We start from the raw sequence: 15892 nt of genomic DNA, 5'->3' as shown, positions 1-15892 counted from the left end.
CTTCAGCAGAATTCCGAGAATAATGGAAGAGTTCCGAAGCATGTTTAAACTTCAGCAGAATTCCGAGAACAATGGAAGAGTTCCGAAGCATGTTTAAACTTCAGCAGAATTCCGAGAACAATGGAAGAGCTCTGAAGCATGTTTAAACTATAGCAGAATTCCGAGAATAATGGAATAGTTCCGAAGAATTTTTAAACTTCAGCAGAATTCCGAGAACAATGGAAGAGTTACGAAGCATGTTTAAACTTCAGCAGAATTCCGAGAATAATGGAAGTGTTACAAAGCATGTTTAAACTTCAGCAGAACTCCGAGAACCACGGGAGAGTTCCGAAGTATGTTTAAACATCAGCAGAATTCCGAGAACAATGGAAGAGTTCCGAAGCATGTTTAAACTTCAGCAGAAATCCGAGAACAATGGAAGATTTCCGAATCATGTTTAAACTTCAGCAGAATTACGAGAACAATGGAAGAGTTCCGAAGCATTTTTAAACTTCAGCAGAATTCCGAGAACAATGGAAGAGTTCCGTAGCATTTTTAAACTTCAGCAGAATTCAGAGAACAGTGGAAGAGTTTCGAAGCATTTTTAAACTTCAGCAGAATTCCGAGAACAATGGAAGAGTTCCAAAGCATTTTTAAACTTCAGCAGAATTCCGAGAACAATGGAAGAGTTCCGAAGCATGTTTAAACTTCAGCAGAATTCCGAGAACAAAGGAAGAGTTCCGAAGCATTTTTAAACTTCAGCAGAATTCCGAGAACAATGGGAGAGTTCCAAAGCATTTTTAAACTTCAGTAGAATTCCGAGAACAATGGAAGAGTTCCGAAGCATGTTTAAACTTCAGCAGAATTTCGAGAACAATGGAAGAGTTCCGAAGCATGTTTAAACTTCAGAAGAATTCCGAGAACAATGGAAGAGTTCCGAAGCATGTTTAAACTTCAGCAGAATTACGAGAACAATGGAAGAGTTCCGAAGCATTTTTAAACTTCAGTAGAATTCCGAGAACAATGGAAGAGTTCTGAAGCATTTTTAATCTTCAGCAGAATTCCGAGAACAATGGAAGCGTTCCAAAGAATGTTTAAACTTCAGCAGAATTCCGAGAACAATGGAAGAGTTCCGAAGCATTTTTAAACTTCAGCAGAATTCCGAGAACAATGGAAGAGTTCCGATGCATTTTTAAACTTCAGCAGAATTCCAAGAAAAATGGAAGAGTTCCGACGCATGTTTAAACTTCAGCAGAATTCCGAGAACAATGGAAGAGTTCCGAAGCATGTTTAAACTTCAGCAGAATTCCGAGAACAATGGAAGAGTTCCGAAGCATGTTTAAACTTCAGCAGAATTCCGAGAACTATGGAATTGTTCCGGAGCATTTTTAAACTTCAGCAGAATTCTGAGAACAATGGAAGAGTTCCGAAGCATGTTTAAACTTCAGCAGAATTCCGAGAACTATGGAATTGTTCCGGAGTATTTTTAAACTTCAGCAGAATTCCGAGAACAATGGAAGAGTTCCGAAGCATGTTAAACTTCAGCAGAATTCCAAGAACAATGGTAGAGATCCGAAGCATGTTTAAACTTCAGCAGAATTCCGAGAACAATGGAAGAGGTCCGCAGCATTTTTAAGCTTCAGCAGAATTCAGAGAACAGTGGAAGAGTTCCGAAGCATTTTTAAACTTCAGCAGAATTCCGAGAACAATGGAAAAGTTCCGAAGCATTTTTAAACTTCAGCAGAATTCCGAGAACAATGGAAGAGTTCCGAAGCATTTTTAAACTTCAGAACAAATACGAGAACAATGGAAGAGTTCTGAAGCATTTTTAAACTTCAGCTGAATTCCGAGAACAAAGGAAAAGTTCCGAAGCATTTTTAAAATTCAGCAGAATTCCTAGAACTATGGAAGTGTTCCGAAGCATTTTTAAACTTCAGCAGAATTCCGAAAACAATGGAAGAGTTCCGAAGCATGTTTAAACTTCAGCAGAATTCCGAGAACAATGGAAGAGTTTCGAAGCATGTTTAAACTTCAGCAGAATTCCGAGAACAATGGAAGAATTCCGAAGCATTTTTAAACTTCAGCAGAATTCCGAGAACAATGGAAGAGTTCCGAAGCATTTTTAAACTTCAGCAGAATTCCGAGAACAATGGAAGAGTTCCGTAGCATTTTTAAACTTCAGCAGAATTCAGAGAACAGTGGAAGAGTTTCGAAGCATTTTTAAACTTCAGCAGAATTCCGAGAACAATGGAAGAGTTCCAAAGCATTTTTAAACTTCAGCAGAATTCCGAGAACAATGGAAGAGTTCCGAAGCATGTTTAAACTTCAGCAGAATTCCGAGAACAAAGGAAGAGTTCCGAAGCATTTTTAAACTTCAGCAGAATTCTGAGAACAATGGAAGAGTTCCAAAGCATTTTTAAACTTCAGTAGAATTCCGAGAACAATGGAAGAGTTCCGAAGCATGTTTAAACTTCAGCAGAATTTCGAGAACAATGGAAGAGTTCCGAAGCATGTTTAAACTTCAGAAGAATTCCGAGAACAATGGAAGAGTTCCGAAGCATGTTTAAACTTCAGCAGAATTACGAGAACAATGGAAGAGTTCCGAAGCATTTTTAAACTTCAGTAGAATTCCGAGAACAATGGAAGAGTTCTGAAGCATTTTTAATCTTCAGCAGAATTCCGAGAACAATGGAAGCGTTCCAAAGAATGTTTAAACTTCAGAAGAATTCCGAGAACTATGGAAGTGTTACAAAGCATGTTTAAACTTCAGCAGAATTCCGAGAACCACGGAAGAGTTCCGAAGCATGTTTAAACATCAGCAGAATTCCGAGAACAATGGAGGATTTCAGAAGCATGTTTAAACTTCAGCAGAAATCCGAGAACAATAGAAGATTTCCGAAGCATGTTTAAACTTCAGCAGAATTCCGAGAACTATGGAATTGTACCGGAGCATTTTCAAACTTCAGCAGAATTCCGAGAACAATGGAAGAGTTCCGTAGCATTTTTAAACTTCAGCAGAATTGCGAGAACAATGGAAGTGTTCCGAAGCATTTTTAAACTTCAGCAGAATTCCGAGAACAATGGAAGAGTTCCGAAGCATGTTTAAACTTCAGCAGAATTCCGAAAACAATGGAAGAGTTTCGAAGCATGTTTAAACTTCAGCAGAATTCCGAGAACAATGGAAGAATTCCGAAGCATTTTTAAACTTCAGCATTATTCCGAGAACAATGGAAGAGTTCCGAAGCATTTTTAAACTTCAGCAGAATTCCGAGAACAATGGAAGAGTTCCAAAGCATTTTTAAAATTCAGCAGAATTCCTAGAAAAATGGAAGTGTTCCGAAGCATTTTTAAACTTCAACAGAATTCCGAGAACAATGGAAGAGTTCCGAAGCATGTTTAAACTTCAGCAGAATTCCGAGAACAATGGAAGAGTTCCGAAGCATGTTTAAACTTCAGCAGAATTCCGAGAACAATGAAAGAGCTCCGAAGCATGTTTAAACTATAGCAGAATTCCGAGAATAATGGAAGAGTTCCGAAGCATTTTTAAACTTCAGCAGAATTCCGAGAACAAAGGAAGAGTTCTGAAGCATTTTTAAAATTCAACAGAGTTCCTAGAACAATGGAAGTGTTCCGAAGCATTTTTAAACTTCAGCAGAATTCCGAAAACAATGGAAGAGTTCCGAAGCATGTTTAAACTTCAGCAGAATTCCGAGAACAATGGAAGAGTTTCGAAGTATGTTTAAACTTCAGCAGAATTCCGAGATTAATGGAAGAATTCCGAAGCATTTTTAAACTTCAGCAGAATTCCGAAAACAATGGAAGAGTTCCGAAGCATTTTAAAACTTCAGCAGAATTCCGAGAACAATGGAAGAGTTCCGAAGCATTTTTAAACTTCAGCAGAATTCCGAGAACAATGGAAAAGTTCCGAAGAATTTTTAAACTTCAGCAGAATTCCGAGAACAATGGAAGAGTTCCGAAGCATGTTTAAACTTCAGCAGAAATCCGAAAACAAAGGAAGAGTTCCGAAGCATTTTTAAACTTCAGGAGAATTCCGACAACAATGGAAGAGTTCCAAAGCATTTTTAAACTTCAGTAGAATTCCGAGAACAATGGAAGAGTTCCGAAGCATGTTTAAACTTCAGCAGAATTTCGAGAACAATGGAAGAGTTCCGAAGCATGTTTAAACTTCAGAAGAATTCCGAGAACAATGGAAGAGTTCCGAAGCATGTTTAAACTTCAGCAGAATCACGAGAACAATGGAAGAGTTCCGAAGCATTTTTAAACTTCAGTAGAATTCTGAGAACAATGGAAGAGTTCTGAAGCATTTTTAAACTTCAGCAGAATTCCAAGAACAAGGGAAGCGTTCCAAAGCATGTTTAAACTTCAGCAGAATTACGAGAACAATGGAAGAGTTCCGAAGCATTTTTAAACTTCAGCAGAATTCCGAGAACAATGGAAGAGTTTCGAAGCATGTTTAAACTTCAGCAGAATTCCGAGAACAATGGAAGAGCTCTGAAGCATGTTTAAACTATAGCAGAATTCCGAGAATAATGGAAGAGTTCCTAAGAATTTTTAAACTTCAGCAGAATTTCGAGAACAATGGAAAAGTTCCGAAGCATTTTTAAACTTCAGCAGAATTCCGAGAACAATGGAAGAGTTCCAAAGCATTTTTAAACTTCAGTAGAATTCCGAGAACAATGGAAGAGTTCCGAAGCATGTTTAAACTTCAGCAGAATTCCGAGAACCACGGAAGATTTCCGAAGCATGTTTAAACATCAGCAGAATTCCGAGAACAATGGAAGATTTCTGAAGCATGTTTAAACTTCAGCAGAAATCCGAGAACAATAGAAGATTTCCGAAGCATGTTTAAACTTCAGCAGAATTCCGAGAACTATGGAATTGTACCGGAGCATTTTTAAACTTCAGCAGAATTCCGAAAACAATGGAAGAGTTTCGTAGCATTTTTAAACTTCAGCAGAATTCCGAGAACAATGGAAGTGTTCCGAAGCATTTTTAAACTTCAGCAGAATTCCGAGAACAATGGAAGAGTTCCGAAGCATGTTTAAACTTCAGCAGAATTCCGAAAACAATGGAAGAGTTTCGAAACATGTTTAAACTTCAGCAGAATTCCGAGAACAATGGAAGAATTCCGAAGCATTTTTAAACTTCAGCATTATTCCGAGAACAATGGAAGAGTTCCGAAGCATTTTTAAACTTCAGCAGAATTCCGAGAACAAAGGAAGAGTTCCAAAGCATTTTTAAAATTCAGCAGAATTCCTAGAAAAATGGAAGTGTTCCGAAGCATTTTTAAACTTCAGCAGAATTCCGAGAACAATGGAAGAGTTCCGAAGCATGTTTAAACTTCAGCAGAATTCCGAGAACAATGGAAGAGTTCCGAAGCATGTTTAAACTACAGCAGAATTCCGAGAACAATGAAAGAGCTCCGAAGCATGTTTAAACTATAGCAGAATTCCGAGAATAATGGAAGAGTTCCGAAGCATTTTTAAACTTCAGCAGAATTCCGAGAACAAAGGAAGAGTTCCGAAGCATTTTTAAAATTCAGCAGAGTTCCTAGAACAATGGAAGTGTTCCGAAGCATTTTTAAACTTCAGCAGAATTCCGAAAACAATGGAAGAGTTCCGAAGCATGTTTAAACTTCAGCAGAATTCCGAGAACAATGGAAGAGTTCCGAAGCATTTTTAAACTTCAGCAGAATTCCGAGAACAATGGAAGAGTTCCGTAGCATTTTTAAACTTCAGCAGAATTCAGAGAACAGTGGAAGAGTTTCGAAGCATTTTTAAACTTCAGCAGAATTCCGAGAACAATGGAAGAGTTCCAAAGCATTTTTAAACTTCAGCAGAATTCCGAGAACAATGGAAGAGTTCCGAAGCATGTTTAAACTTCAGCAGAATTCCGAGAACAAAGGAAGAGTTCCGAAGCATTTTTAAACTTCAGCAGAATTCTGAGAACAATGGAAGAGTTCCAAAGCATTTTTAAACTTCAGTAGAATTCCGAGAACAATGGAAGAGTTCCGAAGCATGTTTAAACTTCAGCAGAATTTCGAGAACAATGGAAGAGTTCCGAAGCATGTTTAAACTTCAGAAGAATTCCGAGAACAATGGAAGAGTTCCGAAGCATGTTTAAACTTCAGCAGAATTACGAGAACAATGGAAGAGTTCCGAAGCATTTTTAAACTTCAGTAGAATTCCGAGAACAATGGAAGAGTTCTGAAGCATTTTTAATCTTCAGCAGAATTCCGAGAACAATGGAAGCGTTCCAAAGAATGTTTAAACTTCAGAAGAATTCCGAGAACTATGGAAGTGTTACAAAGCATGTTTAAACTTCAGCAGAATTCCGAGAACCACGGAAGAGTTCCGAAGCATGTTTAAACATCAGCAGAATTCCGAGAACAATGGAGGATTTCAGAAGCATGTTTAAACTTCAGCAGAAATCCGAGAACAATAGAAGATTTCCGAAGCATGTTTAAACTTCAGCAGAATTCCGAGAACTATGGAATTGTACCGGAGCATTTTCAAACTTCAGCAGAATTCCGAGAACAATGGAAGAGTTCCGTAGCATTTTTAAACTTCAGCAGAATTGCGAGAACAATGGAAGTGTTCCGAAGCATTTTTAAACTTCAGCAGAATTCCGAGAGCAATGGAAGAGTTCCGAAGCATGTTTAAACTTCAGCAGAATTCCGAAAACAATGGAAGAGTTTCGAAGCATGTTTAAACTTCAGCAGAATTCCGAGAACAATGGAAGAATTCCGAAGCATTTTTAAACTTCAGCATTATTCCGAGAACAATGGAAGAGTTCCGAAGCATTTTTAAACTTCAGCAGAATTCCGAGAACAATGGAAGAGTTCCAAAGCATTTTTAAAATTCAGCAGAATTCCTAGAAAAATGGAAGTGTTCCGAAGCATTTTTAAACTTCAGCAGAATTCCGAGAACAATGGAAGAGTTCCGAAGCATGTTTAAACTTCAGCAGAATTCCGAGAACAATGGAAGAGTTCCGAAGCATGTTTAAACTTCAGCAGAATTCCGAGAACAATGAAAGAGCTCCGAAGCATGTTTAAACTATAGCAGAATTCCGAGAATAATGGAAGAGTTCCGAAGCATTTTTAAACTTCAGCAGAATTCCGAGAACAAAGGAAGAGTTCTGAAGCATTTTTAAAATTCAACAGAGTTCCTAGAACAATGGAAGTGTTCCGAAGCATTTTTAAACTTCAGCAGAATTCAGAAAACAATGGAAGAGTTCCGAAGCATGTTTAAACTTCAGCAGAATTCCGAGAACAATGGAAGAGTTTCGAAGTATGTTTAAACTTCAGCAGAATTCCGAGATTAATGGAAGAATTCCGAAGCATTTTTAAACTTCAGCAGAATTCCGAAAACAATGGAAGAGTTCCGAAGCATTTTAAAACTTCAGCAGAATTCCGAGAACAATGGAAGAGTTCCGAAGCATTTTTAAACTTCAGCAGAATTCCGAGAACAATGGAAAAGTTCCGAAGAATTTTTAAACTTCAGCAGAATTCCGAGAACAATGGAAGAGTTCCGAAGCATGTTTAAACTTCAGCAGAAATCCGAAAACAAAGGAAGAGTTCCGAAGCATTTTTAAACTTCAGGAGAATTCCGACAACAATGGAAGAGTTCCAAAGCATTTTTAAACTTCAGTAGAATTCCGAGAACAATGGAAGAGTTCCGAAGCATGTTTAAACTTCAGCAGAATTTCGAGAACAATGGAAGAGTTCCGAAGCATGTTTAAACTTCAGAAGAATTCCGAGAACAATGGAAGAGTTCCGAAGCATGTTTAAACTTCAGCAGAATCACGAGAACAATGGAAGAGTTCCGAAGCATTTTTAAACTTCAGTAGAATTCTGAGAACAATGGAAGAGTTCTGAAGCATTTTTAAACTTCAGCAGAATTCCAAGAACAAGGGAAGCGTTCCAAAGCATGTTTAAACTTCAGCAGAATTACGAGAACAATGGAAGAGTTCCGAAGCATTTTTAAACTTCAGCAGAATTCCGAGAACAATGGAAGAGTTTCGAAGCATGTTTAAACTTCAGCAGAATTCCGAGAACAATGGAAGAGCTCTGAAGCATGTTTAAACTATAGCAGAATTCCGAGAATAATGGAAGAGTTCCTAAGAATTTTTAAACTTCAGCAGAATTTCGAGAACAATGGAAAAGTTCCGAAGCATTTTTAAACTTCAGCAGAATTCCGAGAACAATGGAAGAGTTCCAAAGCATTTTTAAACTTCAGTAGAATTCCGAGAACAATGGAAGAGTTCCGAAGCATGTTTAAACTTCAGCAGAATTCCGAGAACCACGGAAGATTTCCGAAGCATGTTTAAACATCAGCAGAATTCCGAGAACAATGGAAGATTTCTGAAGCATGTTTAAACTTCAGCAGAAATCCGAGAACAATAGAAGATTTCCGAAGCATGTTTAAACTTCAGCAGAATTCCGAGAACTATGGAATTGTACCGGAGCATTTTTAAACTTCAGCAGAATTCCGAAAACAATGGAAGAGTTTCGTAGCATTTTTAAACTTCAGCAGAATTCCGAGAACAATGGAAGTGTTCCGAAGCATTTTTAAACTTCAGCAGAATTCCGAGAACAATGGAAGAGTTCCGAAGCATGTTTAAACTTCAGCAGAATTCCGAAAACAATGGAAGAGTTTCGAAACATGTTTAAACTTCAGCAGAATTCCGAGAACAATGGAAGAATTCCGAAGCATTTTTAAACTTCAGCATTATTCCGAGAACAATGGAAGAGTTCCGAAGCATTTTTAAACTTCAGCAGAATTCCGAGAACAAAGGAAGAGTTCCAAAGCATTTTTAAAATTCAGCAGAATTCCTAGAAAAATGGAAGTGTTCCGAAGCATTTTTAAACTTCAGCAGAATTCCGAGAACAATGGAAGAGTTCCGAAGCATGTTTAAACTTCAGCAGAATTCCGAGAACAATGGAAGAGTTCCGAAGCATGTTTAAACTACAGCAGAATTCCGAGAACAATGAAAGAGCTCCGAAGCATGTTTAAACTATAGCAGAATTCCGAGAATAATGGAAGAGTTCCGAAGCATTTTTAAACTTCAGCAGAATTCCGAGAACAAAGGAAGAGTTCCGAAGCATTTTTAAAATTCAGCAGAGTTCCTAGAACAATGGAAGTGTTCCGAAGCATTTTTAAACTTCAGCAGAATTCCGAAAACAATGGAAGAGTTCCGAAGCATGTTTAAACTTCAGCAGAATTCCGAGAACAATGGAAGAGTTCCGAAGCATTTTTAAACTTCAGCAGAATTCCGAGAACAATGGAAGAGTTCCGTAGCATTTTTAAACTTCAGCAGAATTCAGAGAACAGTGGAAGAGTTTCGAAGCATTTTTAAACTTCAGCAGAATTCCGAGAACAATGGAAGAGTTCCAAAGCATTTTTAAACTTCAGCAGAATTCCGAGAACAATGGAAGAGTTCCGAAGCATGTTTAAACTTCAGCAGAATTCCGAGAACAAAGGAAGAGTTCCGAAGCATTTTTAAACTTCAGCAGAATTCTGAGAACAATGGAAGAGTTCCAAAGCATTTTTAAACTTCAGTAGAATTCCGAGAACAATGGAAGAGTTCCGAAGCATGTTTAAACTTCAGCAGAATTTCGAGAACAATGGAAGAGTTCCGAAGCATGTTTAAACTTCAGAAGAATTCCGAGAACAATGGAAGAGTTCCGAAGCATGTTTAAACTTCAGCAGAATTACGAGAACAATGGAAGAGTTCCGAAGCATTTTTAAACTTCAGTAGAATTCCGAGAACAATGGAAGAGTTCTGAAGCATTTTTAATCTTCAGCAGAATTCCGAGAACAATGGAAGCGTTCCAAAGAATGTTTAAACTTCAGAAGAATTCCGAGAACTATGGAAGTGTTACAAAGCATGTTTAAACTTCAGCAGAATTCCGAGAACCACGGAAGAGTTCCGAAGCATGTTTAAACATCAGCAGAATTCCGAGAACAATGGAGGATTTCAGAAGCATGTTTAAACTTCAGCAGAAATCCGAGAACAATAGAAGATTTCCGAAGCATGTTTAAACTTCAGCAGAATTCCGAGAACTATGGAATTGTACCGGAGCATTTTCAAACTTCAGCAGAATTCCGAGAACAATGGAAGAGTTCCGTAGCATTTTTAAACTTCAGCAGAATTGCGAGAACAATGGAAGTGTTCCGAAGCATTTTTAAACTTCAGCAGAATTCCGAGAGCAATGGAAGAGTTCCGAAGCATGTTTAAACTTCAGCAGAATTCCGAAAACAATGGAAGAGTTTCGAAGCATGTTTAAACTTCAGCAGAATTCCGAGAACAATGGAAGAATTCCGAAGCATTTTTAAACTTCAGCATTATTCCGAGAACAATGGAAGAGTTCCGAAGCATTTTTAAACTTCAGCAGAATTCCGAGAACAATGGAAGAGTTCCAAAGCATTTTTAAAATTCAGCAGAATTCCTAGAAAAATGGAAGTGTTCCGAAGCATTTTTAAACTTCAGCAGAATTCCGAGAACAATGGAAGAGTTCCGAAGCATGTTTAAACTTCAGCAGAATTCCGAGAACAATGGAAGAGTTCCGAAGCATGTTTAAACTTCAGCAGAATTCCGAGAACAATGAAAGAGCTCCGAAGCATGTTTAAACTATAGCAGAATTCCGAGAATAATGGAAGAGTTCCGAAGCATTTTTAAACTTCAGCAGAATTCCGAGAACAAAGGAAGAGTTCTGAAGCATTTTTAAAATTCAACAGAGTTCCTAGAACAATGGAAGTGTTCCGAAGCATTTTTAAACTTCAGCAGAATTCAGAAAACAATGGAAGAGTTCCGAAGCATGTTTAAACTTCAGCAGAATTCCGAGAACAATGGAAGAGTTTCGAAGTATGTTTAAACTTCAGCAGAATTCCGAGATTAATGGAAGAATTCCGAAGCATTTTTAAACTTCAGCAGAATTCCGAAAACAATGGAAGAGTTCCGAAGCATTTTTAAACTTCAGCAGAATTCCGAGAACAATGGAAGAGTTCCGAAGCATTTTTAAACTTCAGCAGAATTCCGAGAACAATGGAAAAGTTCCGAAGAATTTTTAAACTTCAGCAGAATTCCGAGAACAATGGAAGAGTTCCGAAGCATGTTTAAACTTCAGCAGAAATCCGAAAACAAAGGAAGAGTTCCGAAGCATTTTTAAACTTCAGCAGAATTCCGACAACAATGGAAGAGTTCCAAAGCATTTTTAAACTTCAGTAGAATTCCGAGAACAATGGAAGAGTTCCGAAGCATGTTTAAACTTCAGCAGAATTTCGAGAACAATGGAAGAGTTCCGAAGCATGTTTAAACTTCAGAAGAATTCCGAGAACAATGGAAGAGTTCCGAAGCATGTTTAAACTTCAGCAGAATCACGAGAACAATGGAAGAGTTCCGAAGCATTTTTAAACTTCAGTAGAATTCTGAGAACAATGGAAGAGTTCTGAAGCATTTTTAAACTTCAGCAGAATTCCAAGAACAATGGAAGCGTTCCAAAGCATGTTTAAACTTCAGCAGAATTACGAGAACAATGGAAGAGTTCCGAAGCATTTTTAAACTTCAGCAGAATTCCGAGAACAATGGAAGAGTTTCGAAGCATGTTTAAACTTCAGCAGAATTCCGAGAACAATGGAAGAGCTCTGAAGCATGTTTAAACTATAGCAGAATTCCGAGAATAATGGAAGAGTTCCTAAGAATTTTTAAACTTCAGCAGAATTTCGAGAACAATGGAAAAGTTCCGAAGCATTTTTAAACTTCAGCAGAATTCCGAGAACAATGGAAGAGTTCCAAAGCATTTTTAAACTTCAGTAGAATTCCGAGAACAATGGAAGAGTTCCGAAGCATGTTTAAATTTCAGCAGAATTCCGAGAACCACGGAAGATTTCCGAAGCATGTTTAAACATCAGCAGAATTCCGAGAACAATGGAAGATTTCTGAAGCATGTTTAAACTTCAGCAGAAATCCGAGAACAATAGAAGATTTCCGAAGCATGTTTAAACTTCAGCAGAATTCCGAGAACTATGGAATTGTACCGGAGCATTTTTAAACTTCAGCAGAATTCCGAAAACAATGGAAGAGTTCCGTAGCATTTTTAAACTTCAGCAGAATTGCGAGAACAATGGAAGTGTTCCGAAGCATTTTTAAACTTCAGCAGAATTCCGAGAACAATGGAAGAGTTCCGAAGCATGTTTAAACTTCAGCAGAATTCCGAAAACAATGGAAGAGTTTCGAAACATGTTTAAACTTCAGCAGAATTCCGAGAACAATGGAAGAATTCCGAAGCATTTTTAAACTTCAGCATTATTCCGAGAACAATGGAAGAGTTCCGAAGCATTTTTAAACTTCAGCAGAATTCCGAGAACAAAGGAAGAGTTCCAAAGCATTTTTAAAATTCAGCAGAATTCCTAGAAAAATGGAAGTGTTCCGAAGCATTTTTAAACTTCAGCAGAATTCCGAGAACAATGGAAGAGTTCCGAAGCATGTTTAAACTTCAGCAGAATTCCGAGAACAATGGAAGAGTTCCGAAGCATGTTTAAACTTCAGCAGAATTCCGAGAACAATGAAAGAGCTCCGAAGCATGTTTAAACTATAGCAGAATTCCGAGAATAATGGAAGAGTTCCGAAGCATTTTTAAACTTCAGCAGAATTCCGAGAACAAAGGAAGAGTTCCGAAGCATTTTTAAAATTCAGCAGAGTTCCTAGAACAATGGAAGTGTTCCGAAGCATTTTTAAACTTCAGCAGAATTCCGAAAACAATGGAAGAGTTCCGAAGCATGTTTAAACTTCAGCAGAATTCCGAGAACAATGGAGGAGTTTCGAAGCATGTTTAAACTTCAGCAGAATTCCGAGATTAATGGAAGAATTCCGAAGCATTTTTAAACTTCAGCAGAATTCCGAAAACAATGGAAGAGTTCCGAAGCATTTTTAAACTTCAGCAGAATTCCGAGAACAATGGAAGAGTTCCGTAGCATTTTTAAACTTCAGCAGAATTCAGAGAACAGTGGAAGAGTTCCGAAGCATTTTTAAACTTCAGCAGAATTCCGAGAACAATGGAAAAGTTCCGAAGAATTTTTAAACTTCAGCAGAATTCCGAGAACAATGGAAGAGTTCCGAAGCATCTTTAAACTTCAGCAGAATTCCGAAAACAAAGGAAGAGTTCCGAAGCATTTTTAAACTTCAGCAGAATTCCGAGAACAATGGAAGAGTTCCAAAGCATTTTTAAACTTCAGTAGAATTCCGAGAACAATGGAAGAGTTCCGAAGCATGTTTAAACTTCAGCAGAATTCCGAGAACAATGGAAGAGTTCCGAAGCATTTTTAAACTTCAGCAGAATTCCGAGAACAATGGAAGAGTTCCGAAGCATGTTTAAACTTCAGCAGAATTCCGAGAACAATGGAAGAGCTCTGAAGCATGTTTAAACTATAGAAGAATTCCGAGAATAATGGAAGAGTTCCTAAGAATTTTTAAACTTCAGCAGAATTCCGAGAACAATGGAAAAGTTCCGAAGCATTTTTAAACTTCAGCAGAATTCCGAGAACAATGGAAGAGTTCCGAAGCATTTTTAAACTTCAGAACAAATACGAGAACAATGGAAGAGTACCGAAGCATGTTTAAACTTCAGCAGAATAACGAGAACAATGGAAGAGTTCCGAAGCATTTTTAAAGTTCAGTAGAATTTCGAGAACAATGGAAGAGTTCTGAAGCATTTTTAAACTGCAGCAGAATTTCGAGAACTATGGAGGAGTTCCAAAGCATGTTTAAACTTCAGCAGAATTCCGAGAACAATGGAAGAGTTCTGAAGCATTTTTAAACTTCAGCAGAATTCCGAGAACAAAGGAAGAGTTCCGAAGCATTTTTAAACATCAGCAGAATTCCGAGAACAATGGAAGAGTTCCAAAGCATCCTTAAACTTCAGTAGAATTCCGAGAACAATGGAAGAGTTCCGAAGCATGTTTAAACTTCAGCAGAATTCCGCGAACCACGGAAGATTTCCGAAGCATGTTTAAACATCAGCAGAATTCCGAGAACAATGGAAGATTTCTGAAGCATGTTTAAACTTCAGCAGAAATCCGAGAACAATAGAAGAGTTACGAAGCATGTTTAAACTTCAGCAGAATTCCGAGAACTATGGAAGTGTTACAAAGCATGTTTAAACTTCAGCAGAATTCCGAGAACCACGGAAGAGTTCCGAAGCATGTTTAAACATCAGCAGAATTCCGAGAACAATGGAGGATTTCAGAAGCATGTTTAAACTTCAGCAGAAATCCGAGAACAATAGAAGATTTCCGAAGCATGTTTAAACTTCAGCAGAATTCCGAGAACTATGGAATTGTACCGGAGCATTTTTAAACTTCAGCAGAATTCCGAGAACAATGGAAGAGTTCCGTAGCATTTTTAAACTTCAGCAGAATTGCGAGAACAATGGAAGTGTTCCGAAGCATTTTTAAACTTCAGCAGAATTCCGAGAACAATGGAAGAGTTCCGAAGCATGTTTAAACTTCAGCAGAATTCCGAAAACAATGGAAGAGTTTCGAAACATGTTTAAACTTCAGCAGAATTCCGAGAACAATGGAAGAATTACGAAGCATTTTTAAACTTCAGCATTATTCCGAGAACAATGGAAGAGTTCCGAAGCATTTTTAAACTTCAGCAGAATTCCGAGAACAAAGGAAGAGTTCCAAAGCATTTTTAAAATTCAGCAGAATTCCTAGAAAAATGGAAGTGTTCCGAAGCATTTTTAAACTTCAGCAGAATTCCGAGAACAATGGAAGAGTTCCGAAGCATGTTTAAACTTCAGCAGAATTCCGAGAACAATGGAAGAGTTCCGAAGCATGTTTAAACTTCAGCAGAATTCCGAGAACAATGAAAGAGCTCCGAAGCATGTTTAAACTGTAGCAGAATTCCGAGAATAATGGAAGAGTTCCGAAGCATTTTTAAACTTCAGCAGAATTCCGAGAACAAAGGAAGAGTTCCGAAGCATTTTTAAAATTCAGCAGAGTTCCTAGAACAATGGAAGTGTTCCGAAGCATTTTTAAACTTCAGCAGAATTCCGAGAACAATGGAAGAGTTCCGTAGCATTTTTAAACTTCAGCAGAATTCCGAGAACAATGGAAGAGTTCCGTAGCATTTTTAAACTTCAGCAGAATTCAGAGAACAGTGGAAGAGTTCCGAATCATTTTTAAACTTCAGCAGAATTCCGAGAACAATGGAAAAGTTCCGAAGAATTTTTAAACTTCAGCAGAATTCCGAGAACAATGGAAGAGTTCCGAAGCATGTTTAAACTTCAGCAGAATTCCGAAAACAAAGGAAGAGTTCCGAAGCATTTTTAAACTTCAGCAGAATTCCGAGAACAATGGAAGAGTTCCAAAGCATTTTTAAACTTCAGTAGAATTCCGAGAACAATGGAAGAGTTCCGAAGCATGTTTAAACTTCAGCAGAATTTCGAGAACAATGGAAGAGTTCTGAAGCATTTTTAAACTTCAGCAGAATTCCGAGAACAATGGAAGCGTTCCAAAGCATGTTTAAACTTCAGCAGAATTCCGAGAACAATGGAAGAGTTCCGAAGCATGTTTAAACTTCAGCAGAATTACGAGAACAATGGAAGAGTTCTGAAGCATTTTTAAACTTCAGCAGAATTCCGAGAACAATGGAAGAGTTCCGAAGCATGTTTAAACTTCAGCAGAATTCCGAGAACAATGGAAGAGCTCTGAAGCATGTTTAAACTATAGAAGAATTCCGAGAATAATGGAAGAGTTCCTAAGAATTTTTAAACTTCAGCAGAATTCCGAGAACAATGGAAAAGTTCCGAAGCATTTTTAAACTTCAGCAGAATTCCGAGAACAATGGAAGAGTTCCGAAGCATTTTTAAACTTCAGAACAAATACGA

The sequence above is a fragment of the Phyllobates terribilis genome, unplaced genomic scaffold, assembly GCF_046119375.1.
Source record: "Phyllobates terribilis strain yellow unplaced genomic scaffold, ASM4611937v1 Scaffold_8__6_contigs__length_399053987, whole genome shotgun sequence".
NCBI classification, from domain to species: Eukaryota; Metazoa; Chordata; class Amphibia; order Anura; family Dendrobatidae; genus Phyllobates; species Phyllobates terribilis.
This window is presented reverse-complemented; position numbering follows the sequence as displayed.